The sequence below is a fragment of the Mustela nivalis genome (assembly GCF_964662115.1).
Source record: "Mustela nivalis genome assembly, chromosome: 8".
Taxonomy (NCBI): Eukaryota; Metazoa; Chordata; class Mammalia; order Carnivora; family Mustelidae; genus Mustela; species Mustela nivalis.
In genome coordinates, this window is record NC_139027.1 from 59,735,105 (window position 1) to 59,760,863 (window position 25,759).

The 25,759-nt window shown below is 36.6% G+C and overlaps 1 protein-coding gene across 2 annotated transcripts in view; it reads right to left on the bottom strand.

The window, feature by feature from the left end:
* The window catches only part of COMMD1 (copper metabolism domain containing 1), a 205,920-nt gene that overhangs the window by 72,075 nt on the left and 108,086 nt on the right, over window positions 1–25,759 (bottom strand). The window lies entirely within an intron of this gene.

Here is a 25,759-nt window from a genome sequence, read left to right on the forward strand (position 1 = left end):
ACTTACAGTGTAGGGGAACAAAATTTACCACTCCAAAATGTGTCTCTTTGGCATGTGGATTACTTTAGGCTGATTATTTTTAAGAAAGAAAAGTCTTAGGAAGAACCAAACTTTGACCTTCCCCACTAACCTTTCTAAAACAATTTAGATAGGGGACCTCCTCCAAGAAGGGAGCTATCACCACAGATTGACTACAGCATAATATGGACCAGGTGTGGTAGACAGGGAAGAATTTAGGAGTCTTGAAATTCCTCTCTCTGTCCCACTGTTTCTGTATGGCCCAGCAAACATTTGTTTACCAAACATTTAATCATTTTCATTTTTCTGTGAATTGTCTCCTTCCCTTGAGGTCCCAGACCCCTACCCCTTTCTCCTTAGCTATGGATGCCATATAAGCCTCATGTGCTTGCCTGCCTGTGGGCTTCATATTCTTATGAAGCCCCCTTGTGGAAGTAATTAAATTTTATTCTTTTCCTGTTAACCTATCTCATGTCAATTTAATTCTTAGACCACCCAAAGGAACCTTCAAGAGTAAGGGAAAACTTCTTTCTCAACAATAGGCATAAATAAACGTACTTGAGAGCAAAGCAGAGCTTTGAGTACAAACTTCTTGTCCACACCCACCTGAGTAAACTATTATAATACCACTTCTTTGTAAGCTTCTGCAAAAGGACTACTTGCCAAAAGCATAAACAAGGCTCATAAATCAAAGAAGCATTATTTTTTAAAAATATCAGCACAAGCTATGCAGGGTTCAAGCAGTAATCAACCAGCAGGTCAAGTTTATTAATTGCAAGTGCCAGACAGAAAGCAAACCTCAAACTTAATAAAAGTTTTTTTAAAAACTTAAGTTTTTTGAAAATAAAACTTAAATTCAGAAGAGAACCAGGATGGAGATGATTAATAGCACATACACAAAAATACCAAACAATGAGAACAACATATACAAAAAACATCAGGGAAGAGCCGATGATGTTAAAGTTTAAATCATACAAAGTAAACAAAAACCTCTACGACCCTTGCATCAGCTCCAGAGAAGCTATCGGCTCCACTCCCTTCTTACTACCAAATACATTATGTCCAATAAACCAGCTGTTTACCAAAAAATATTCACTAAAGTTGTAATATTTAATATTCCTAAAGTTGTAACACCCTAAACTTTAAAGGACCGTGGTCTTCCAAAAAGGATAGCAAACTGGAAAGTAACTGTTCTCTTCTTGCCTGTGCTACAAATTACCCATGGGAGCTGAAGCAAATACGTTTTTCTGTCCCGCAGCCTTTTCATTTGTTAATAAGCAATTCTAACAGCCAAACCACTTACCTCATAATATTATCATAATTATCTGATAATATACATCAAAGCATGATTTAAAATCCTAAATATCACGTAAACCTGTACACTGTGAAAGATACCCATTTTACCAACCAGTCATTGCAAACAGAAGGTGTAATTTATCTCTGTTAACTGAACTTGAAAAGATTCCATACTAACTTACCATTAACTGAAGAAGAAAAATCCCTATACCTTTATGCTAAGAATCCATCCTATCCTAATAGCCAAGAGAGCTTGTATATAACAAACTTCAGCCTTCTCTCAGCATTATAGACACAGAACTGAAAATCTTCACCAGAGGTCAGTGTTAATAAAAACTTATTTCAATTGCCTGAGCAATTACTCAGTTGAGCTTTCAATTCTAACATAACAAATTATGTATTTGTTATGGGAAGATATATAATGAAAACTTTCATTGAGTGGGAAGATATATAATGAAAACTTTCAGAGAAAGCATTAAATGAGAGGTGTTATCTTGCTGAAAGAATGCCTATCAGTCTATAAAATGATACAACTCATTCAACCATGGCAGTGAATTCCTCCTCCACTCTGTCCAAGGTCCTGTGCTGTAGAGGTCAGTGCTGCAGTGACTTGGCCTGCAAGCAATTTAACACACATACACACACAAATTTTTAAAGTAGGCTCCACATTCAACCTAGGGCTTGAATTCACAATCTTGATGAGGTCAAGAGACACATGCTCCACCAATTCAGCCAGTCAGGCATCCCTGACACAAACTGTTAACATAACTAAATACTGAAATCTTGTTTTAAGCTTCCTGTTTGTTAGAAGAACTGAAAGAATTAAACATGTGAAATGTCTTGCACAGAAAAGTTTTTAGTGGTTTTGAGAACAAAAAGGATGATGATAAAGCATGTGAACTGGGTTTCATGTGCTAATTGCCTACAGTATGACTTCTTACTCAGTATATGGCTAAACTGGAGCTCTCAGAGTCTAGCATTCAAAATCATAGGATGAGACTTTTTTTTTCTTAACAATTTTTCCTTATAAATCAAAGGGCAAAGACACTTCCAGTGCTGTGTACACTGAAAAAACTTTACCAGTGATCCATGAAGCCTATCTTGGGGACTCATTATTATATTGCAACTGCTATGTATTTTATACTCTTAACAACTTCCTGGTCAAGGTTATATATGGCCCAATTATAAATTGATGAGCTGAGGGGTGCCTGGGTGGCTCAGTGGGATAAAGCCTCTGCCTTCAGCTCAGGTCATGATCCCGGGTCCTGGGATGGAGCCCTACGATGGGCTCTCTGCTCAGCAGGGGGCCTGCTTCCTCCTCTCTCTCTGCCTACTTGTGATCTCGGTCTGTCAAATAAATAAATAAAATCTTTAAAAAAATAAATAAATTTAAAAACTGATGAGCTGAGCTCAGAACATCTGGAAACATGGGAAATATTGAAGGAGAATTTGTTACTAGTGGAAGGTTAAACTAAGAGGTTATAAAAGGGAGATGGGCTGGAAAAGACAAGAATTATACATATGGCAGCTATGATGGAGCAAGCAAAAGCAGCCAGTCCAAAGAAAGAGGAGAATGGACTGAATATGCAGAGAGAGTGTACATAAAGAAAGGAAAAGAAAAGAAAGAGACAGAAATAGAAGAAAAAATAGAGGGTCAAAAAGAGATTTGAATCCTGGAGCAATCCTGGGGCTAAGAAGGCTCAGTTTCAGTCCACATGTACCCTTATAATAAATAGTCTATACTTTGACATAATTTGAGCATGACTATTAATGGAAGCCAAACTTAAATCATAGTCTCCCACCTGACATTTCCACCCCAACAGGCTGAATTTCTAAATTCTTAATCTCTTTCAGTATATTTTCTAACTTCAGTGTTTTTGTTTTTTTGTTTTTTGTTTTTTTTAAGATTTACTTATTTATTTATTTAAGAGAGAGAGCAAGAGGCTGAGGGAGAGAGAGAATCTCAAGGAGACTCCCTGCTGAGTGTGGAGCCTGACACAGCCCCATTCCCATGATCCTGAAATCATGACCTGAGCTGAAATTAAGTCACACACCTAACCAACGGAGCCACCCAGGCACCCCTCTAACTTTAGTTTTTATCAAAACTTAGAGGTGGGTGGCCACACCCTTTTATGGGTGTCCCTATCACGTGATCTCTACTATATCCACTAGCTGACCATATAAGATTCAAATTTAACAACTAAATGTAGCAACTTGAGAGCAGAGCAATCTAAACAATCAAATATTTGAATCCTTACTATGCAAGGCACTTCTTTTTAAGAAGTAACTTTTAGGGGCATCTGGGTGGCTCAGTCAGTTAAGCAATTGCCTTCGATCCAAGCCATGATCCCAGAGTCCTGGGATCAAGCCCTGCATTGAGCTCTCTGCTCAGCAGCAAGCCTGCTTCTCTCTCTCCCTCTGTGATCTCTCTCACTTTCACTCTCTATCAAATAAATAAAATCTTTAAAGAAAGGAAAAAAAAACGAGATTTTTCTATTCTTTCCTCTCCTGATTCATCATTTTCACTCGCCCCAAAATATGCAACACTTGCCTTTGTTTACTAATCAAAAGAAAAGTGAAAAGTATAACTAAAGCATATCCTCTCAGCAGAAATCATTTAAGAACTATGGTTTCCTCATCACCTCTGGTGAATTAGTCCTTATTCTTGTTTCTAAAGAAATAGGGAAGCAAAAATCAGGTCCTGCTATATTAATATCTTTTTTTTATTAAGTCAGTAAAACAAACAAAAAAGAACAAAAACTAAATACAGAGAAGTCACTAATGACCCAAGAATCTAAAAAAAAAAAAAAAAAAAAAAAGATTTAAGGTAATATACAATTATTTCTGCCGTGTTTTAAAGAGGCTAAACTAATATAAAAAGAGCAAAAAGGGGAAGTCTATATGAACCTATTAGGTTCCACTAAAGTAAACAATTTTCAATTTCAAAGAACGTACTTTGGGCTTTGGAAAGCAGATATAGCACTTTTACTAGTATGAGTCAATGGTTTCTAGAAGAATCAAATTTGAAGTAATTCTTCCTAAAACCAATTTCACAAAATCTGCATATTATAAGCAGTTTTAAATTATCTGCCAATCAATCAAAAGCATATTCTGAGTATTTTCTATCTGTTCTGTGTAAGATATGTATCAGACAATACCTGTGTTCAAAAATTTTAAATTTAGGGCGCCTAAGTGGCTCAGTCAGTTAAGCATCTGCCTTCAGCTCAAGTCATGATCACAGGGTCCTGGGATCAAGCCTTACATGGGGCTCCCTGCTCTCTGCCTGCTTCTGCCACTCCCCCTACTTGTGTGCGCTCTCTCTCTGTCTCTCTCTCTCTCTGTATGGGTTAAATAAATGAATAAAATCTTTAAAAAATTCTTTTAATTAAAAAATTCTAAATTTAACAGGAGAAATAAGAAACCCTATGGTGGAAGAACTTACAAATTATAAAGGGACATGTAACTAAGTGTTAGATGGTGTCAATATAAACCAAAGCGCCTATACAGGCACTGGAGACTGAAGAGAAAATGAAACATGTAGTAAAAAAGATCATTCCACAGCAGCAATAATTGATTGTTGTCAGTGTGATAGCAGATGTTCTTAAAAGCAAATTTAAGGGAAGCTAAAGCAATGCAATTTCTGTCTATGTCAAATGATCACTAAGGAAGGATGGAGTCCCACCATCTAAGCCCTTTCTTCATAATTTACTAGAGATTAAACTCTGTTTCTCAGAACACAAAACCATTTTTATTTTAAAACCCATCAAAAATCATAAAATAAAGGTCTTCAAAAACAAAATTCAGTACAACTGTAGTATCATTAAAATAAGTAACCAAATAAAATTGAGTTTAACATAAACTAAATAAATTTAGTTTAACATAAAGTGGATGAACTTATTGTAAAAATGAAAAACCAGATATGAATTAATAAATTTTTAATTACCAACAACTTGCAAGGGTGAAGCACATTTAGGGATAAGTTGTGTGTTTTTTTGTTTTTACCTTACCAGTGAGTATTATGCTTCCTTTTCTTTCTTTCTTTCTTTTTTAAGATTTTATTTATTTATTTGAAAGAGAAAGAGAAAGAATGAGAGTGAAAGAGAGCATGAGAGGGAAGAGTTCAGAGGGAGAAGCAGACTCCAGGATCATGACCTGAGCTGAAGGCACTCGCTTAACCAACTGAGCCACCCAGGTGCCCCCCCCCCAACTTTTTAAAGATTTTATTTATTTGACAGAGATCACAAGTAGGCAGAGAGGAAGGCAGAGAGATAGAGAAAAGCAGGCTCCCTGCTGAGCAGAGAGACCGATGCGGGGCTCAATCCCAGGACCTGAGACCATGACCTGAGTCAAAGGCAGAGGCTTAACCCTCTGAGCCAGGTGCCCTGAGTATTAGGCTTCTTAAAATATTTCAGTCAGGCCAACAATTGGGATTAAAAAATAATCTAAGATCTTTAATAATAGAATCTGGTACTTAAGGGATTAAATATGAAATAGTATCTACTGGATGCATTTGAATTTTCCAGGTAAACTTGATTAAAAAAGAAAAAGTACTCATTAAACAGTAGCATTCATTTAGGACTTAATCATATTTTATTTTAAGAGGACATGTTCCCTAGAATCAGGGTTGGTTGTGTCTAACTACTATAAGGATTTACAAAGGGTAGTTAAAAAAAAAAAGAAGAAGAAGAAGAAGAAGTCAAAAACAAAGGCAACCCAATCAAAGCTGGGGTTGGCAGGTGTGGGGCCAGACTGAGTACAGATCCTTAGAGAAAAGATAAAGGCAAACAGAGGCAGATAATGAGATGAACATGATGCTTTTTTTTTTTAATTTTTATTTTTTTCCTGGAACCAGCAAGTTCTCAGTGCTATAAAAGATGAAAGGGATAGTCAGTTATGAGGTCAAGAAACCAAAATCAATTGCTAAGAAAGCTGAAAGAGTAGTGAGGCAATGATCAACATGGCCAGGAGATGAAACACCAAGAAAAACATTTCATAACACCTCAAAGATAAACTTAGCCTGTATACTCCCCTTTATTAATAATTTGGAATTCTAACTAATGATACTACACATGAATACTTTTTGAATAACTGGTCCTTTGTTAAGGTATAATACTGAAAAAAAAAAGAATCATCTGCATATATAAATTGTAAACATACACTGAAATCCTGGAGTTTTGTAAAATACGCTGGTTTATTCTAAAGGTCAAAATAAATGGCAAAACAATATATTTTGGATATTAGTAAATAATATGCTCAAATAAATACCAAATGTTAAAATTAAGGCTTCTAACGCATCAGGGAATATTTTCAGTATATGTTCTGTTAAAAGACTATGTATATGACAAAAAAAGATAAAAAATGGAGCTCAGAAAAGAGAGGAAACACCACCACCACAGATGAAGAATTCTTCCCAAGACACTGAACCTAAATCTGATCAAGCCTCTTAGATTAGTGGTTCTCCATGGGGGCAATTTTTGCCCCTGGGGACATTAAGCAATGTCAATAGACATTTTTGGTTGTTCCAACCAGGGAGTTTCTAGTGGTTAGAGACAAGCAATGCCGTTAAACATCATCCTACAATGACCAGGGACAGTTACCCACAACAAAAAATGACCCATCCATCCATCCATCCATCCATCCATCCATCAACAATCAATAGCAAGAATGGAGACTGTGAAACCCTTCCCTAGGTCTAACAGGAAATAAAAAGGTCAGAGAAACATGCAGATTAAGAACTTTATGGGAATGCAATCAGCAACATCTGGAACTTGGGAGACTTCAAAGGACAAAAGGCCCAATTTCTTCAACAAATAAATTACAAGGGAAAAAAACAGGACAGAGGGATCTATGTTTACGGAGTAAAGGAGACTTAAAACCCAAGTCTGCTGGGGGCCTGGGTGGCTCAGTCGGTTAAGCAACTGCCTCTTGGTTTCAGCTTAGGCTGTGATCTCAGGGTCATAAGATCAAGCCCCATGCTGGGCTCCATGCTTAGCGTGGAGTCTGCCTGGGACTCTCTCCCTCTCCCTGTCTGTCCCTCTCCCTGCTCACTCTCACTCTCTCTCTCTTTAAAATAAATAAATAAATAATCTTTTTTTAAAAAGCAGGGGGAGTGGCACCTGGGTCACTCAGTTAAGTTAGGTGGCTGCCTTCAGCTCAGGTCATGATCCCAGGGTCCTGGGATCCAGACCTGCATTGTGCTCCCTGCTCAGTCGGGAACTTGCTTCTCCCTCTCTGTCTTCTTACAGCTCTGCCTATTTATGTGCTCTTCCTCTCTCTCTCTGTCAAATAAATAAATGAAATCTTTAGGAGGAAAAAAAGCAAGGGGAGTGGCAGGCAGAGGGAGAAGCAGGCACTCCGCTGAGCAAGGAGTGCTAGATCCCAGGACCCTGGGTCATGCTAAGCCAAAGAAGGCAGGCACTTAACTGACTGAGCCACCCAGGCATCTTTCAAATAAATAAGTAAATAAATCTTTTTAAAAAATCATTATCAACCAAAGGTAATGTATAGACTAGAACAAAACAACTTAAAAAAAAGTTATACTATTGGAAAAATCTTAACAATGGCCAGATACCTAGTAAGATACTATTGCTAATTTTTTTTTTTAGATGTCATAATGGTGTTGTGGTTATGTGTGTGTGTGTATAAAATTTTTACAGAATAAATGATTTCTGGAATTTGCTTCAAAATAGTCCACCTGAAGATTTTGATGAAAACCAAAAAGCTTTATCAGTCAATTGAAAAAAAATCTATCAAAATAATGGTGCTAAAGAAACTACTGGATTCTTGAATTATAAAAGATAAACACTTTATAGTTTAGGTAAAGCACTAAAAGTTACTTTTTTAAAAGTAATGTTTTGCTAAATTATTACCATACCTTAAAGTGTGTCAAAACTGGAGATCAAGCCTCTACAAAAGTTCAGAGAAAGAGATCATCTCTCTTCTCTCAGGAAATGACTTCCAGGACACCTGGGTGGCTCCATTAAATGGCTGCCTTTGGCTCAGGTCATGATCTCGGGGTCCTGGAATTGAGCCCTGCGCTGGGCTCCCTGCTCAGTGGGAAGCCTGCTTCTCCATCTCCCTCTGCCTCTCCCCCTGTTCATGCTCTTTCTCTCTCAAATAAATAAAATCTTTTTTAAAAAAAAGAAAATGACTTCCCTTTCCTGCCCTTCCCACTGGAAAAATAAGACCTTACTGCACACCTGTGCAGAAACTTAAAGAGAGTGATGATGCTGGAAACCTTCCTCTGCAAAGATTCTTCTAGAAAGCCATAATCAATGAAGTCATCTGAGCTGCATAATTGTCCCTAGTAACTCTCAATTCATACTCTGTTCTTTATGAGTACTCTGGAATGGCCATTAGGCCTCCAAGGTAAACTATTCTAAGCTGAAGAGGATTTCCCACTCTACTGTTTCCTTTAATGCCCGAAAGAGACTAACATGGACTATCAAAATTAGGAAATTAACTTAATTGCTATTACTACTCATTTTTAGACTACAGCACAGAACTTGAAAATATTGATGTTCTTTTCTGTTCCAAATTATGCTACAGATTTAAATGTGTCCAAAATAGGCAAAGCAAGTTCTACATGGTTCTAAAGGAGGTACTTCCATGTTACCTTTAACTTTTACTTGATATATGTGAGTGAAGACAACCTCATACAGGGTATGTTCCTTTAAAAAAAAAAAAAAAAATCATTCTTTTTTTTAGATTTTATTTATTTACATGAGAAAGAGAAAGCACAAGTTGGGGGAGGGGCAGAGGGAGAATCTCAGGCAAACTCCACACTGAGCACTAAGCTTGATGGAGCTCAATCTCACAATCATGAGATCATGATTTTTACAGAATGAGAACTACAGAAGTTTTACTGAATTTGAGCTGAAATCAAGAGTTGGACACTTAACCAACTGAGCTATCCAGGCACCCTTTAATATTTTCAAGTAAGCTCTACGCCCAACGTGGGGCTTGATCTCACAAGATCAAGAGTTGCATGCTCTACTGACTAAGCCAGCCAGGTGCTCCCCTGGAATAATCATTCTTAGTGGAATAAGTACCTGTGTTCTTCTAAAGATTAGTAATAACACAGTCAACTCATTAAATCAAATTACTGTAAAGATGTGCCATAATGGTTTTGTGACTTGGCTATTAAGTATCAGAGGTGGAAGAGATTGATTGTGTGGGGGGGGGGATGAGGGGGAGAGACAGACAAAGAGGGAGGGAGAGAGAGAGAGAAAATTTTAAGCAGGTTCCATTCCCAGTGTGGAGCCAGACACAGGGCTCAAGCTCACAATCCTGGATCATGACCTAAGCCGAAATCAAGAGTCAGATACTTAACCAACTGAGCCAACCAGGTGGCTGATCAGAGGTAGAATTTAAATCCAGGAATGTCAGGATCTGTGACATTCTCCTGTGTCTTTCACAGTATCATCTCCCTAGAGAACACAGTGCCCTTGGTCTCAAACGGTGAGGTTTACCTCCAAAAGAAGACAGTCCTGGATGACTAAAAGTGAGAAAGATAACTGATCACAAAGAAACAGGAGGCTAAATGGATTGTTGAGTTACAACATACAGTCTGATTGGACTCAAACAGGCCCGTGTCTCAATTCTGGTTCTCTCTTCTACTAGCTGTATGATCCTGGGCAAGTTACTTCACTTCTTCATGCCTGAGTTTCCCCATGTGCAAAGGAAAGATAAGAACAAAACATCCATACTGGGCTTTTGCTAATCTGCCAAATAGCAAATAATATTCTAAAGCTTATTGGCTTAGTGCCCTCCTCTACTTTCTTCCCTGGGGTTGAATTAAAAAAAACAAAAAAGCGCATCAAGATTACACAGGAAAGGGGCATCTGGGTGGCTCAGTGGGTTAAAGCCTCTGGCGTCCGCTCAGATCATGATCTCAGGGACGTGGGATGGAGCACCGCATGGGGCTCTCTGCTCAGTGGGGAGCCTGCTTCCCCTTCTCTCTCTGCCTGCCTCTGCCTCTCTGCCTACTTGTGATGTCTCTCTGTCAAATAAATAAATAAAATCTTAAAAAAAAAATTCCACAGGAAACAGGAAAATTCTAGGTTGCTTAAGAGACTTTATAACAGCATTAATGACTGCTTCCTGTTAAATGCCCATGTGTGCCAATTATTTTGGATTTTTTAACCTTGACTGAATGAACAAACAAGTGGGACCATATCAAAGTTAAAAGCTTCCAACAATAAACAAAATGAAATGGCAATCTACAGAATGAGAGAAAATATTTACAAGCCATCTCTCTGATAGAAGGTTAGTATCCAAAATATATAAGGAATTCATACAAATCAATAGCCCCCCCCAAAAGGACCCAAACAATCCATTTAAAAAATACGCAGAAAATCTAAATAGATATTTTTCCACAGATGGCCAACAGGTGCATCAAAAGATGCTCAAAATCACCAATCATCAGGGAAGTGCAAATTAAGCCATAATGAGGTATCTATCACCTCACACCTGTTAGAATGGCTATTATTAAAAAAACAAAAACAAAAACAAAAAAACAAGAGACAGATGTTGGAGGGGATGTAGAGAAAAGGGAACCCTTGTGCACTGTTGGTAGGAACATAAATTGATAGAGCCACTACTGGAAAACAGTAGAGGTTCCTCAAAAAAACAAGATGGGATTGGGAGGGAGACAAACCATAAGTGACTCTTAACCTCACAAAACAAACTGAGGGTTGCTGGGGGAGGGGGGTTGGGAGAAGAGGGGTGGGGTTATGGACATTGGGGGAGGGTATGTGCTTTGATGAGTGCTGTGAAGTGTGTAAACCTGGCGATTCACAGACCTGTACCCCTTGGGATAAAAATATATTATATGTTTATTAAAAATAAAAAATAAAAAATTAAAATAAAATTTAAAAAAAATAGGAGTACCACATGATCTAAGAATCTCATAGAAGTGGGGATATACCTGAAGAAAATGAAACCACTAACTTGAAGAGATAGATACCTACTCCCCCATGTTCATTGCCACATTATGCACAACAGCAGAGACATGGAAACAACCTAAGTGCCACTAATGGATGAACAGAAGAGGAAAATATGATACATACAAATACATACACACAGTGGAATACTATTGAGTCATAAAAAAGGAAGGAAATCCTGCCTTTTGCAACATGGATGGGCTTTGAGGGCATTATGCTAAGCAAAATAAGTCAGAAAGAAAAAAAAATTCTGTATGTTCTCACTTACATGAGGAATCTAAAAAAGCCAAACTCATAAAAATAGGGAGTAGTAGAATGTTGTTTGGGAGATAGGGGAAATAGAGATGTTTGTCAAAGGGTACAAACTTCCAGCTACAAGATAAGTAAATTCTAGGGATCTAAAGTACAGCATGGTGAATAAAGTATATACAACATAATGTACTATAGACTCAAAAGTTACTAAGAGAGAGTATATTTTGAGTATTATCACCATATACACCCAAAAAGGTAATTATGGGGAGTAGAGGTATTCACTAACCTTATTGTGATAATCATTTTACAATACATATGGGTATCAGTCATCATGATGACACCTTAAATTAAGTCAATATCTCAATAAAACTGGGAGAAAAGAACTTCATTGACAGGAAGAGAAATACCACGTCAGAGTGGTATTATATAAGTTTGGGTAGAAAAGAATATTATAGTAAATATAGTAAATATTCTAAATTTTCAAAATACTGTGCTGATATAGAGCTGACAGGCCCTGAAGAAGATACTCTGACATACACAGAAAATAAAACCTCAAAGTTCTTCCCAAAAGATTCAATACAAAATTCCTACTCAAGCTGTTTTGTAACCATCTTGTAACCATCAACAGCAAAGGATCTATGTATAATTTACTTATGTATACAGTACAATCACATACTCTATAAGGAAATTCACTAGGTTTGTAATTTAAAATTTGTAGACATTCCCTTTATTTGAAAAAGATTGTAGGTCTGGCTTTTCTTTGTGCAGATTGCATGTAAAATAAACTACTGTCTCCAGCAGATTTAAATCCAAAAACAGTGCAAAGATTTCTTCCACAAGCTCATCACCTAAATACTGCTAATTATAATACAAAACATATAGGGAGAGCATTTTATGACCAAGAAGTATTAAAATATTTATTAGTATTTTATATATAAATATATATATCACAAGTATTAATAAATTAGAAAACTCAATGAAAGAGTAATCTTAACTTCTTAGAATGTTGTCCAACATCCAAGAAAAAAATCTGAAATGTTCTATCAAAGTCTAATCCCAAATCTCACTGAACTTCTCAATTAACCTTTCTGCTTATTATTAACGTAATGCAGTAAAGCATTTTCTTGGACACAAGCCAAAAACAAATTATTTGAGCTCTCTAGCCTTTTCTGCAACATTTTAATAAAACAAAATGAAAATACCCACTTTCTTAAAGTGATTAAAAATAAGAGAAATAAGGGGCACCTGGGTGGTTCAGTCAGTTAAGCATCTGCATTCAGCTCAGGTCATGTTCCCAGGGTCACAGGATTGAGCTCCACATTGGACTCCCTGCTGCGGGGGTGGGGGTGGGGGTCTGCTTTTTCCTCTCCCTTTGCCCCTTTCCCCAATTATGTTCTCTCTCTTTGTGTTCCCTCTCTCTCTCAAATAAATAAATAAATTCTTTAAAAAATAAAAAAAATTAAAAATAAGAGAAATAAGCATTATTATTTAAGCTTAGAATGACTTTTAAGGAATAGGAAAACAAAGCATTTTCACCACAAAAATACAAAAAAATATGATGAAGAATAAAAAACACAGGTATCTCCTCACCCAAAAATAATCTTCTAGAACATTTTTTGTGTATTCTGGTAATTTTTCCCTGTTCAAGTACAAATGTATTTATAAAATTTGTACTATAATGGTTGCATAACACTGTTAATGTTCTAAAATGTCACTAATGGTTAAATTTTGTTATGTGCATTTTACCAGAACAAAAATTTTAACTTTGATTATACTATGTATATAGTTATCTATCTTGCTTTTTTCCCCATATTGAAAAAATGCACATTTTGCACATATTTTTTAATAAAAAATTCTAAATACTTGTTCATTAAATAATTCATAAAAACATTAATTTTTTTAATGCTTAGAGTATTTATTTGTGGTATAACTATTTATATGGCTATTCCTTTATTTTTCCTCACTGGCCCATTTACTCCTCTATTAATGGACATTCAGCTGTTTCTAATTTTCTACCACATAATTTTCATAAATATTTACATTAATATTTGTTGAATCTCAGTATGTTTTCTTAGGCTAAAATCCTATGAGTACCACTTCACCCCCACAAGACACACAAAACTCATGTTTTTTAAGTAATAAAGTTTACACATTAAAGCCACCACATTTCTCCCCCTCCCTGGTCTCATTTTCCTCTCTATTCTTCAGGTACCTACTATTCTGAATTTTGTTTAACATTCCTATGAATACTTTTAAGTGATCTGGATATTTTTCAAAACTTCACATAAATGGTGCTCATGAAGTGCATCTACTTCCCTTGACTACACAGAAATCAAACCATCAGCTACCAGCATTTACAATGGAGATCAAAAGACGCATGGCTTTAGCCCCACTCATCACTTTGCTCTGATTCCATTTCAGGTTCATAGAGAAGTTTATCTTTTTTTAATGTGACTATGTCATTTCAGTTTCTAATTTTTATTTTATTTGTCTTCTATCAGAGCAGGGGGGTGCAAAGTATATATTTACAAGAATTATGTTAAGTATCCTCTACTCGGGTGTTAAAAGCAAATAAAAACTGGGAACTTGAATTAAAGCATTCCAAAGATAATGGCTAAATATACTGCTAGAAATACTTTACCCTCATCATTTTTTCACCAAGGACACTGTGTCCCATATCATGTGAAGGGAAAGGAAGCACTGGTAAATAATAGTAGAAAACTGATCCCAGAATATCTGACTTATACTTTCTAGGACCATCCTCCTTCACAATCAAAATTCAAAAGGCGGAAAAAAAAAAAGGCAAAAACAAATTTCAAGAACTACCTTTAACAACTTTCTTAGGGACCCACAGAAGAATTAAAAACTACATTATAGAAAAAAATTAATAAACACCTACACCCTGAAATAGACACTGCCTGTACTCCATGTATAAAAAAAACTTACACATTCACAGGTTGGGGTTCCTTTACCTAAAATATATGTCAAAAAGAAAAATTCACTCAAACCCTACTTTATTCCATATACTAAATTAACTCAAATGATCAAAGACCTAACTGTAAGAGTTAAACAGAAGTATATATTTGTGGGGCTCCTGCCTTCAGCTCAGGTCATGATCCCAGAGTCCTGGGATAGACCCCTGCATTGGGCTCCCTGTTGGGCAGGAAGCCTGCTTCTCCCTCTTCCACTCTCCCTGCTTGTGTTCCCTCTCTCACTTTCTCTGTCAAATAAATAAAATCTCTTAAAAAAAAAAAAAAAGAAATATAACTTCATGACACAGATTTGGCAATGGATTCTTAGGTGTGACATCAAAACATGAATAACAGAAGAAAAACTAGGTAAACTGTAAAGAACCAAAGTTGTGTCTGTGTTTTTATCTTTCACTTTAATAGAAAGGCTAATGTTATAAACTTTAGGATATAAAAGGTATTAATCTCTGTGACTCAAAGAGTTAATATGAATGTTCATAGCAGCAATGTCCACAATAGCCAAACTGTGGGAAGAGCAGAGATGCCTTTCAACAAACGAATGGATAAAGGAGATGAGGTCCATACATACAATGGACTGTTACTCAGCCATCAGAAAAAATGAATACCCAGCTTGTACTTCAGCATGGATGGGACTGGAGGAGATTATGCTAAGTGAAATAAATCAAGCAGAAAAAGTCAATTATCATATGGTTTCACTTATTTGTGGAACATAAGGAATATCATGGAGATGAACCATGAGAGACTATAGACTCCGAGAAACTGAGGGTTTGGGTTGGGGGTGGGGGAGATGCGTTAGCCCAGTGAGGAATATTAAGGGGGACAAGTATTGTGCTTCCTTCGGCAGCACATATACTAAAAAAAAGGAGGGTACGTATTGCATGGAGCACTGGGTGTTATGAACAAACAATGAATCATGGAACACTACTACATCAAGAAATGATGATGTACTGTATGGTGACTAACATAGCATTATAATAATAACAACAACAACAATAGTTTAAGAGGAAACAGAAAAATTTTCCCCCAAGTCCAGCATGTAAAATAACAAAGGCCATGCCATTATCAATACTTCTCCAATCCTATACTCTTCATTTCTCTAATCTATCACTGACCCCCTCCAACTTTACCTCCCTCACAGTCTTTATTCATGTGTCCATTAAAGGTCCACATTTCTCAAAGTTCTGCTCTTGGCCTACCTTCTGTTCCTCAGTACTCTCTTGAATTCAATGACCACTAAAAAAATGCTCATAATTTCCAGACCTCTCCTTTTGCCAAGCCTATACCACTGAAACCCAGACACAGATTTCTGAATTCCTAATAAAAATCGGCAAGAACAGTTCAGCAAAAAAGTAGCCAGAATTTGCTGGTTTTGAAGATTCTCAGTCTCTCTAGATGCAAAAAATATTAAAATAAGAAATGGCTTCCAAGCAAAATTCAAATCCAAGGAATTGCCAAAAAAACACAGTCTAAAAGATAAGGTTGAGAATGTAGCTATAAAATTCTTTGTCATACTTCAGAAAGCTCTGAGGTGGTGCTTCTGAGTACTATTCAGTTAAACAAAAGGCCTTTAAAGGTTTTTAAAGTACAATTCACAAATTCTTTTAATCAAACACTAGAGCTTCCAACAAGCTAAAAGCCACTGTCCCTTAGTAGAGTCCTAAGATAGAAAATGGATTATCTTACAGAGATTTGTTAAGTGTGACTTCTAACTAATGGAGTGAGCTCAAATAAGAATTTATAGAAGATCCATAAAGTTTTTAAGAGAATTATACGAGCAGAAACACTGCTTATTTGGACTAAAACGAAGAGTCCTTTAGACTTCCAAACATCTGCAGGGAGGAAATGGGCAGAAGAAACTACACAACTGTAAATAAACAGGCTACCTTTCACAGAAAAGGAAGGACAACCCAAAGTACAGAACCAAAAGCCCAGAAGACAAAGCTAAGAGCCATGGAAAAATTCCCAGACTTCGAATTCTAATCAAAGAACTACTAACTTGTGTCTAGTGGAATTTCAGAAGTGGTATGAAGTAATGGCACCTTTATGACATTTTCCCTTTTTTTGAACAAGACAGCCTATTGGGGTTATCTTAGTCTGTCTGGCCTGACCACTGTATTCTGAATGTGTAAGGAACAGACAATTTGCCTCTTTGGTTTCACAGATCCTCAGATTGAGAGGTAATGTACTCAAGGAGCTGAAATTAAGGAACTACACCTACTGAGGCCTATACCTATGCCTTATCCAAACCTAGACTTGACTTAGATAATGATATTTTGGACCATAAGCTAATATTTAAAAGGAGAGACTTGCAGGATATTGGGAAGGGGACAAGTATATTTTACATGTGAGAGGAACATCAATAATTTTGGCTAGGAATATACTGTAGTGATTTAAAATATGTTCACAAATTCATTGACACTGCCTTCAAAAGATGGAGCATACGCCCCTTCCCTTTGAGTGTGGGCTGGACTTAGGGACTCAGTGCCAACAATAATAAAAAAAAGTTATTTCCAAAGGACAGAGTAGGAAAAGAGAGAAATGGTTAACTTTACAATGGAAAAACTTGGTAAACACTATCTTAAGATGTGATGACAGTTAACATCAACAGTCAGGTCATGTGGATTGCTTGTATCCTCTAATATGGTGTGACGAGAAAGGCCCTTCACCTCTGTTGCAATCTTTCCCAGAACCTGTAAGTTCAGTCTAACCATAAGAAAAAAAACAGACAAGCCCAGATTGGGGGACATTCTACAGGGTATCTAGCCCCTCTGCTTCAAGACTGTATCGTCCTGAAAAATAAGGAAAGATGAGAGACTAACACAGACCAGAGGAAATTAGGGAGATATAACAACCAAACGCATTTAGGTAGTTTAGTCAGCAACTTAGTGATACCCTGAATTGGATCCTGGAACAGAAAGAGAACATTAATGGAAAAACTGGTGAAATACAAATAAAATCTGTAGTTTAATTAGTAGCAATGGGCCAGTATTAGTTTGTTATTTTTACAAATGTACCATGGTAATACAAAATGTTAACAGGGAAAGCTGGATGAAGACAAGAGAATAAGGTAACTCACTGTACTATCTCTACAACTTCAGTATAAATCTAAAATTATTAAAAAAATAAAGTTAATCTATAACCTTCCCACCCCCTTCTCCCAAAATCATACCTATTGCAGAGGCTGGTAAGAGGGCTGAATGAATCAATACACAGAACAGTGCTTAGAGCATCATGAGAGTATATTAACTAATAGCAATTACTATTCTTACATTAAGCCTTAGTAAACATTTGCTAAATGGATGAATATTAAAACATAACAACAAACCAACAAAAACTAAATTGATTAATTCCATACTTGTTATACTGTTCCATTCCTCTTTATTTCCCAGCAAAAATAAACTATGACATATACTTTTTTTTTTTTTTTTTAAAGCAGAAGTGATGGTGTACAAGTCAGTGACTAAGTCATACAAGGCACTGTGGCTTCCTGCTTGCTTTTTCTTTCTTGGATCACTCACCAGGGAGGAAACCAGTTGCTATGTCATTCTATGGCCAACAACCAAAAGTGATCTGAAGCCTCTTTCAACAGCCACATGAGTGAACACGGAGGCATATCCTCCAGCCCCAATCCTTAGGGTAGCTATAGCTTTGTCCAATATCCAGTGCAACTCAACAGGAACCCTGAGCTAGAATCACTTAACTAAGTTCTTCCCAAATTCCTATCCCAACTCCTATGTGAGATAATAAATGCTTGTTGTTTTTATGACCCTAATTTTAGGGGTAATTTGTTAAATAGCAGTAGATAACTAATATGTGGATCCTCTCCCTTAATTCACTCAAAAATTTATCAAAGGTATAATCTAACAAGACACTGTAGCAGACATACATTGATTTTGCTTGTTCAGAATGCCTAATTCCTTTGGCAAACACTCCTCACCTATTCCATATACTAAAAGCTGTCAACTTACACCTTACCTTGCCTTTGGTCAAAGAGCTGGACAAAGCTGGACAAATACTACAAGCTTAAAATACCCTAATTCCTGTAAGAATGGCTTCTCCATGGGTAGCCATGTGACCTAAGGAGGAAAAATAAGGATCAGTCTTTAAACAATACACATATATTGGGAAGAAAGAAACAAATCCTCCCCTGGTATTCCTAAGCTGAAAAGATGAATCTGGGACTGATAACCATTATCTTACCTCTATAGGGAGAAAGCTTGTTTACAGTATGACGTGAACAAAGCCAAGAGATACCTAAAGCCAGGAACCATGTTTGGGCTTCCTAAGTACATAACCCACTAACCTCCTTTTTTGCTTAATTAAATTAGACAGTAATATAGGTGCTTTGTTTTATCTTTTAAATCTAAGTTGTATCAAATACTAAAGACAAGCTCAAAATATCCTGAGAATTCAGATTATCAGAGCCAGTTGACATAACTGGAGAGAAACTCAAAACAGAGGTGTTCAGTATTACAGACTGTGAGGAAGAGAGATTTTACTAAGTGAAAATGGGGAGTGGATAAAGAACATTCCAAGCAGCAACAGAAAAGGATATGCATATACAGAAAACACAGTCCTGCTTAGCAGGACTATATAATACAAACAAGTGATTGAGCACCGAAGCCTAAAGAAAATGGACAACTTGGACAACTAGGCTGTTCTCTTTAAACTAAGAGAGTATATGAGGGGGCGATATCACAGGATGACAAATCAAATTCATTTTGTGATCAATACTGTTTGGATGTGACCACTCACTTAGCTATGTACTCACTAGCTTTATCATCATAATTCAGTTCATGTTTCTCTACTGTATCCATAATACTATTAAATGACTTATTAAAATTTAGATATACTTTCTTTGTTTTTGACTTCCTCTAATCTACTTACATTAATAACCCTGGCAATAAACAGGCAGTGGAACTTATTCAGCAGTTAGTCTGAGCTGGTTCCTAGTGACTACCACTCATTTATTGCTACCTGCATTTTGGGTGATACTATTAAGTTCTCTTTAATTAATTATACATAGAGCTATCAGGAAAGTTCAGAAAAATGAGAAACCTGAAACTTAGCTTCCAAGTTCAAAAGTCCCACTTTCCCCTTCCCCATTTAAGAAATTGTTTTATAAAAATCCACCCAAAAGTGCTAAGAATGGCCTTATACCATTTATAAAAATTAACTCAAAATGGATCAAAGACCTAAATATAAGAGCTAAAACTGGAAAACTCTTAGACAAAAATACAGGGGAAAAAGTTCAATGACATTGAATTTGACAATGAATGATTTCTTAGATAAGAAACCAAAAGCACAGGAAACAAAAGAAAAAAAGATAAATAGGACTACATTAAAATTAAAAATTTTGTACATCTAAAAAGTGAAAAGGAAACCAACTAAATGTGAGAGAATATTCACAAATCATGTATCTGTAAGGGATTGATACCCGGAATACATACAGAACTACAACTCAATAACACCAAAAGCAACAACAAAAAACAGGTTAAAAATGGGCATGTCTTGAATGGCTATTTCTCCAAAAATCTACAAATCCAAAAATCTACAAATGACCCATAAGCATATGCAAAGATGCTCAACATCACTAATCATTAGGGTATCGAAATCACAATACCACTTCACACCCATTTGGATGGCTATTTATTTACTTATTTATAGTTTTGAGAGAGACATGAGAGCAGGTGTGGGTGGGGGAAGGGGCAGAGGGAGAGAGAGAATCTTATGTAGCCTCCATGCCCAACACAGAGCCTGGCCTCAAGACCCTGATATCATGACCTGAGTAGTAAGCAAGAGTCGGATGCTTAACTAACTGAGCCACCCATGCATAGATGGCAATTGATTAAAAGAAAGAAGGAAAGTGGGGTACCTGGATGGGCTCAGTTGTTAAGCATCTGCCTTCAGCACAGGTCATGATCCCAGGGTCCTGGGATCAAGCCCCACATCAGACACCCTGCTCAGCGGGAAGCCTGCTTCTCCCTCTCCCACCCACACCCACATCTGTGTTCCCCCTCTTGCTCTCTCTCTCTGTCAAATAAATAAATAAACTTTATTTAAAAAAAAAAAGAAAGAAGTAAAGTGGAAGAAGGAAAGAAGGACGGGAGGGAGGGAGGAAGGAAGGAAAGAAGGAAAGAAGGGAGTGTTGACAAGGATGTGCAAAATTTGGAATACTCGTGCATTACTAGAAAGAATGTAAAATGGTGCAGCCACTGTGGAAAACAGTTTGGTAGTTCTTCAAAAATGTAAACACAGAATTACCATATGATCCAAAAATTCCGTTCCTAGGTATACACCCAAAAGAATTACAAGCAGGGATTCAAACCAATTTTGTACATCCATGTCCACAGTAACATGATGCACAATAACCAAAAGGTGGAAACAACTCAAATGTCTATCAATATATTAATGGATAAATGAAATCTGACAATACATACAATGGAATATAATTCAGCCTTAAAAAGGAATGAAATTCTGACACTTGCTATGACATGGATGAATCTTAAGATACTATTCTAAGCAAAATAAGCCAGACACAAAAGGGCAAATATTGCATGATTCCACTTATACGAGGTACCTAGAATAGGGAAATTCATAGATACAGAAAGTAAATAGAAGTTACTAAGGGCCAGAGAGAGGTAGGAATGGGGAATTATTATTTAATGGATACAGTATTCTGTTTGGGATTAGTAGTGATGGTCACACAACACTGTGAATGTGCTTAATATCGCTGAACTCTACACTAAAAATGGTTAAATGATAAAGTCTATGTTACATATATTTTACACAATAAAAAAACAAGAACTAAGAATAAGTTTGGACCAGAGGCCTTCTACATTCATCTTGGCAGTAGAGCAGTGGCATACATGGAATGAAGCCCACAGCCAACCAGCCAATACACAAATACTAGCCAAACACAAGCAGTTTCAACATTGCTGAGAAGGATATACTGTCACTCTGAGTTCAGTACAAAGAACTAAAATCTAAAAATTATTTCCAAGTCCTAGTAAGGCTTGGTTTCCTGGCTTCCTTTCAAGCACCCCATCTGTCCACAAGAATAGAACCAGAGAGTCTGAACAGCAACAAGCTGAAAGAAGTCCAACACCAGAGGCTGTCTGTTGGCAGGCTACTAGTCAGAAGCTGAGGATTTCAGCACTGCCAAAGCCCCATTCTCACAGGGTCAATGAGCTTACAAAGACAAACACTCAAATCTCTCTCTCCCTCTCTAAATCATTTTATTAAAGTATAATATACATACAGAAAAGGGTACATCATAAGAAACAATGATTTCTTTTAAAGCCTATTAGGAAAAATTTTAAGCTCAGTAATCTCGAATGCATTCTTTATAAATCTGGAGTTTAAAAATAAAATTACTTCAGAACAAATAGCATTTTCTTAACTGACGAATATTAAATCATTACTTTTAATTCATTTTTTTCTAAATCGAAGGGCTAATCATAGCTATCAAAAAGCTCAACTTGTGTACTGGATGGTCAACTTAGCAATAAGATTATTAAAGACTGAATTCATCTACTTATACTAACATATTCATGCAAAAAATCCAGAGTTACCTCAAATTCCTCATTTTCTTTTTTCCACATGCCTTCTAACTTACCTCAAAGTAACCCATCTACAGTCAAAACATTTCTTCTGCCTGCTCACATCCTTCCACCGTGACTGTTAAAATTATTTCTATCTGCTCTGCTAATATCATCTCACCTGAACCACTACAATAGCTCCAAGTGTTCTCCTGACTTTAATTTTTTGGGGGGGATAGAGGAACAATACTGATTTTTATTAGTTATCCCTGGGCTTGACAAATTTTGAAACATGCTATAATGAACTTTAAAAAGGAAGAGAACTGTCGAAATTGTGGAACAGAGGTGGAAATGTGGAATGGAGATTATCAGAGATCTACATAACCCATTTGGAAGTGGAGTATTAATTTTGGCTTTGTTCATTCTGGATACTTAGCCTTGCTAACATAATGAAGGATGGAGTGCTTTGGTTTTTGCTTTGTTTTCACCCTGAGATCCCTACATATTATCACACAGAGATTTGGAAACAAAAAAGAGAATTGCTTTTAATGTGCAAAAAAACAATCACAACATCAGTGATTGGGGCAGGGGGGTCCTTGGTATCACGGCTTCGCTCTGGACTATACTATAATTCATCCTTCATACATGAGTCAAAGTGATCCAACAAAAACATGAATCCCATTGCATCATTCCTTTGTTTGGAAACTTCTAATTGGTTTCTATTCCACTTAAAATAAAAATCCAAATTTCTTACCAAAACCAATTTCTTGCCTTTTGTTTCCTCTGCATTTTCCACCTCTAAATCAGCCTGCCTCCTTAGAAAGCCTTTCCTCACTCAAGCTAAAGCCTTTCCTCACTCACCCTTTACTGTGAGGTGGGATCTTGCAGCCATAATTTTTTAAAGATCCCTGGGTGAGTCTGATACTCAGTGATGCTAAGACCAGTGCACTAAGAGTCTTGCTTTTGCTTGCAATAATTTTTCTGCCAATTTACTTCTTGCTATTTTGTACTGCCTGTGGGTTGAGAAACTGGAAAACCAGCATGTAGGATGTGATAAAAAAAAGAAATGACAATCATCAGGATCCTGTACTAAACCCTACCAAAGGTCGTACCTACCTGTTAAATGCAAGGGGTATGCTCATGAACTCTAAAGAATCTGTACTGCCTGTACTAACTTTTCTTAGTTCATGACTCTCAGCTCTGAATAGGAGAGCTGAAGTTGTCAGAGAAATCAAATGCAAATGTTACCTGCTCACAACTGCCTTCCCTAACTCCAAGCTTTGGTAAGGTTCTTCAGTTTCTGATATACTTCCTTACATTAATCACTGCTGTTTTTTTTTCTTCTGTCAGCTCTGTAAGATAAAGGATTTGCCTGTGTTGTTTACTGACATTTCCCCAACACCTCTACAGAGTCCGACACATTGTAGATGCTTAGTAAATACTGAATTCAGTGATTCATTTATTTATTCAACTAATATTTACTGAACATCATGTGCCAGACAGCATCCTAGACCTTGAGGATATGTCAGTGAACAAAACATTAAAAATCCTTTCCCCTTATATGGTGATGTGGAGCACAGGCAAGATTAGTAAATAAAACAAAATATATAGTATGGTAGTTACAGTAAGTGGCAGGAAGGAAAAACACACACAAAAAACTAATCTATGATAACAAAAGGTATGTTACTGGTTGCCTAGGAATTGGGGTAGAGAGAGGGACCGATTATGAAGGGGCACAAGGAAATTTCTGAGGGCTGATGGACACATTCTGCCTCTTGACTAAGTGGTAATTTCACAAGTGTATACACCAGCCAAAATTAATCAAATCAGACACTTCAAATGGATATAGATTATATATGGATATTATATCTCAATGAAGTTTTAAAAAAATAAAGCAGGTAATGGAGGACTGAACTTTTAGAAAGATGGTCAGTGAAAGCATATGGAGAAGGTGAATTAGAAAGAAAAAAAAAAGATGTCAGAAAAGTGGAAAAGCTATTAATGTAGAAATCTGAGGGAAGATCAATCCAGAGAAAAGGAAGAGCAAATACACAGACCCTAAAAAGGAGCATGTTTGACATGTTTCACAAATTGGTAAGAAGGCCATTGGGTCTAGTTAGAGAAGAGTGAGTAAGGGAAAGAGCTAGCTATTAATCTGATTGAGATAGAAAGCCATTAGTGACGTACAAGCCATAAATACATGATGGGACTTACAATTTAAGAGAGATACTCTGTTGATAGATTACTGGGGGTTGAGGCTAAGTTAAAGAGCAGATGCAAATAGACCAGCTGGGAGGATGTTGTTACCATCTAAGAGAGAAGTGTTGGTGATCTGAACAGAATAGTGAGAAGTGTTGGTGATCTGAACAGAATAGTGGGGTGGGGTGTTAGTGAGAAATAATACAATTTAAACCATATTTTAAAATTAAAGCTAGCAGGATTTGATGATGGACTGGATGTGGGTGAGAAAAAGAAAGGATATATATTGGAAGAATGGAGGTGTCACTAACTGAGATAAAAAAATGAAGAAGGAATCGGTTTAGAAGGCATATGGGGAACTTTGTACGGGGAACTACATACCTTTTCATATTTAAGTAGAATTCTCAAGTATGTCATAAACATGTATCTGGAAGTTAGGGGAAAAATCTGGTTTGGAGATATAATTCAAGAGCTGTCAGCATATAGATGGTATTTAAATGCATGAAAATGGGTTAGATAACCTAGGAAGTGTGTTGTACCTAAGAAGAAAAGAGGACCAAGGACTTGAGGCCAGGGACACCCCAACTTTTACATGTTAGGAAAATGGAAGGAGCCAGCAAAAGATATCTAAAAAGGGGAAAGGAAAGAGCAGACTAAATAGCTAAGAGGAAAATCAGGCAAATATGGTATCCTAGAAGGACAAGTGTTTCAAAGGAAAGAGAACTCAAGTATGACAAATACTGCTCATTGGTCAATCTCAACCTCAATGCAATCTCAAAAAGGTATTACTTAAGACCAAAATAAATGCAAAACATTATATAAATTTTTAAACAGCGACTTGGCTAAGAAAACCAAGTACTACATTAATAATAGAGCAAATATTTAACACATCAAAAATATAAAATACCACTTATTACACAATAAGAATATATAAAACATACTCAAAATGTCTACTTTTCAACTGGTAAATTATTAGCTACTGAATAATTCTGATTTTAATCTTCCGTAACTAGATGACCACTTTTTTTTTTTTTTAAAGATTTTTTATTTATTTATTTGTCAGAGAGAGAGTGAGCGAGAGCGAGCATAGGCAGACAGAGTGGAAGGCAGAGTCAGAGGGAGAAGCAGGCTCCCTGAGGAGGGCAAGGAGCCCGATGTGGGACTCGATCCCAGGACGCTGGGATCATGACCTGAGCCGAAGGCAGCTGCTTAACCAACTGAGCCACCCAGGCGTCCCACTAGATGACCACTTTAAACTTACATTTCCCCCCATTAACTATAACCTATTCTCTGTTATGTAACTATCCATTTTAATTTAAAATGTTAAAAGCTTTTTTTGCATCTTTTTTCCTGTTTAGGTAAACATTTCCTTCTGTACAGACTCTAGACATTGTCTTATATAAATGAAACCTTGGAACTTAAATTCAGGACCACAACTTTAGAACACAAACTATTATGAAACATACCTTAGAGATACAAAAAAGGGTTGGTCCATTCAGAACTAAAGTTTAAATAAACT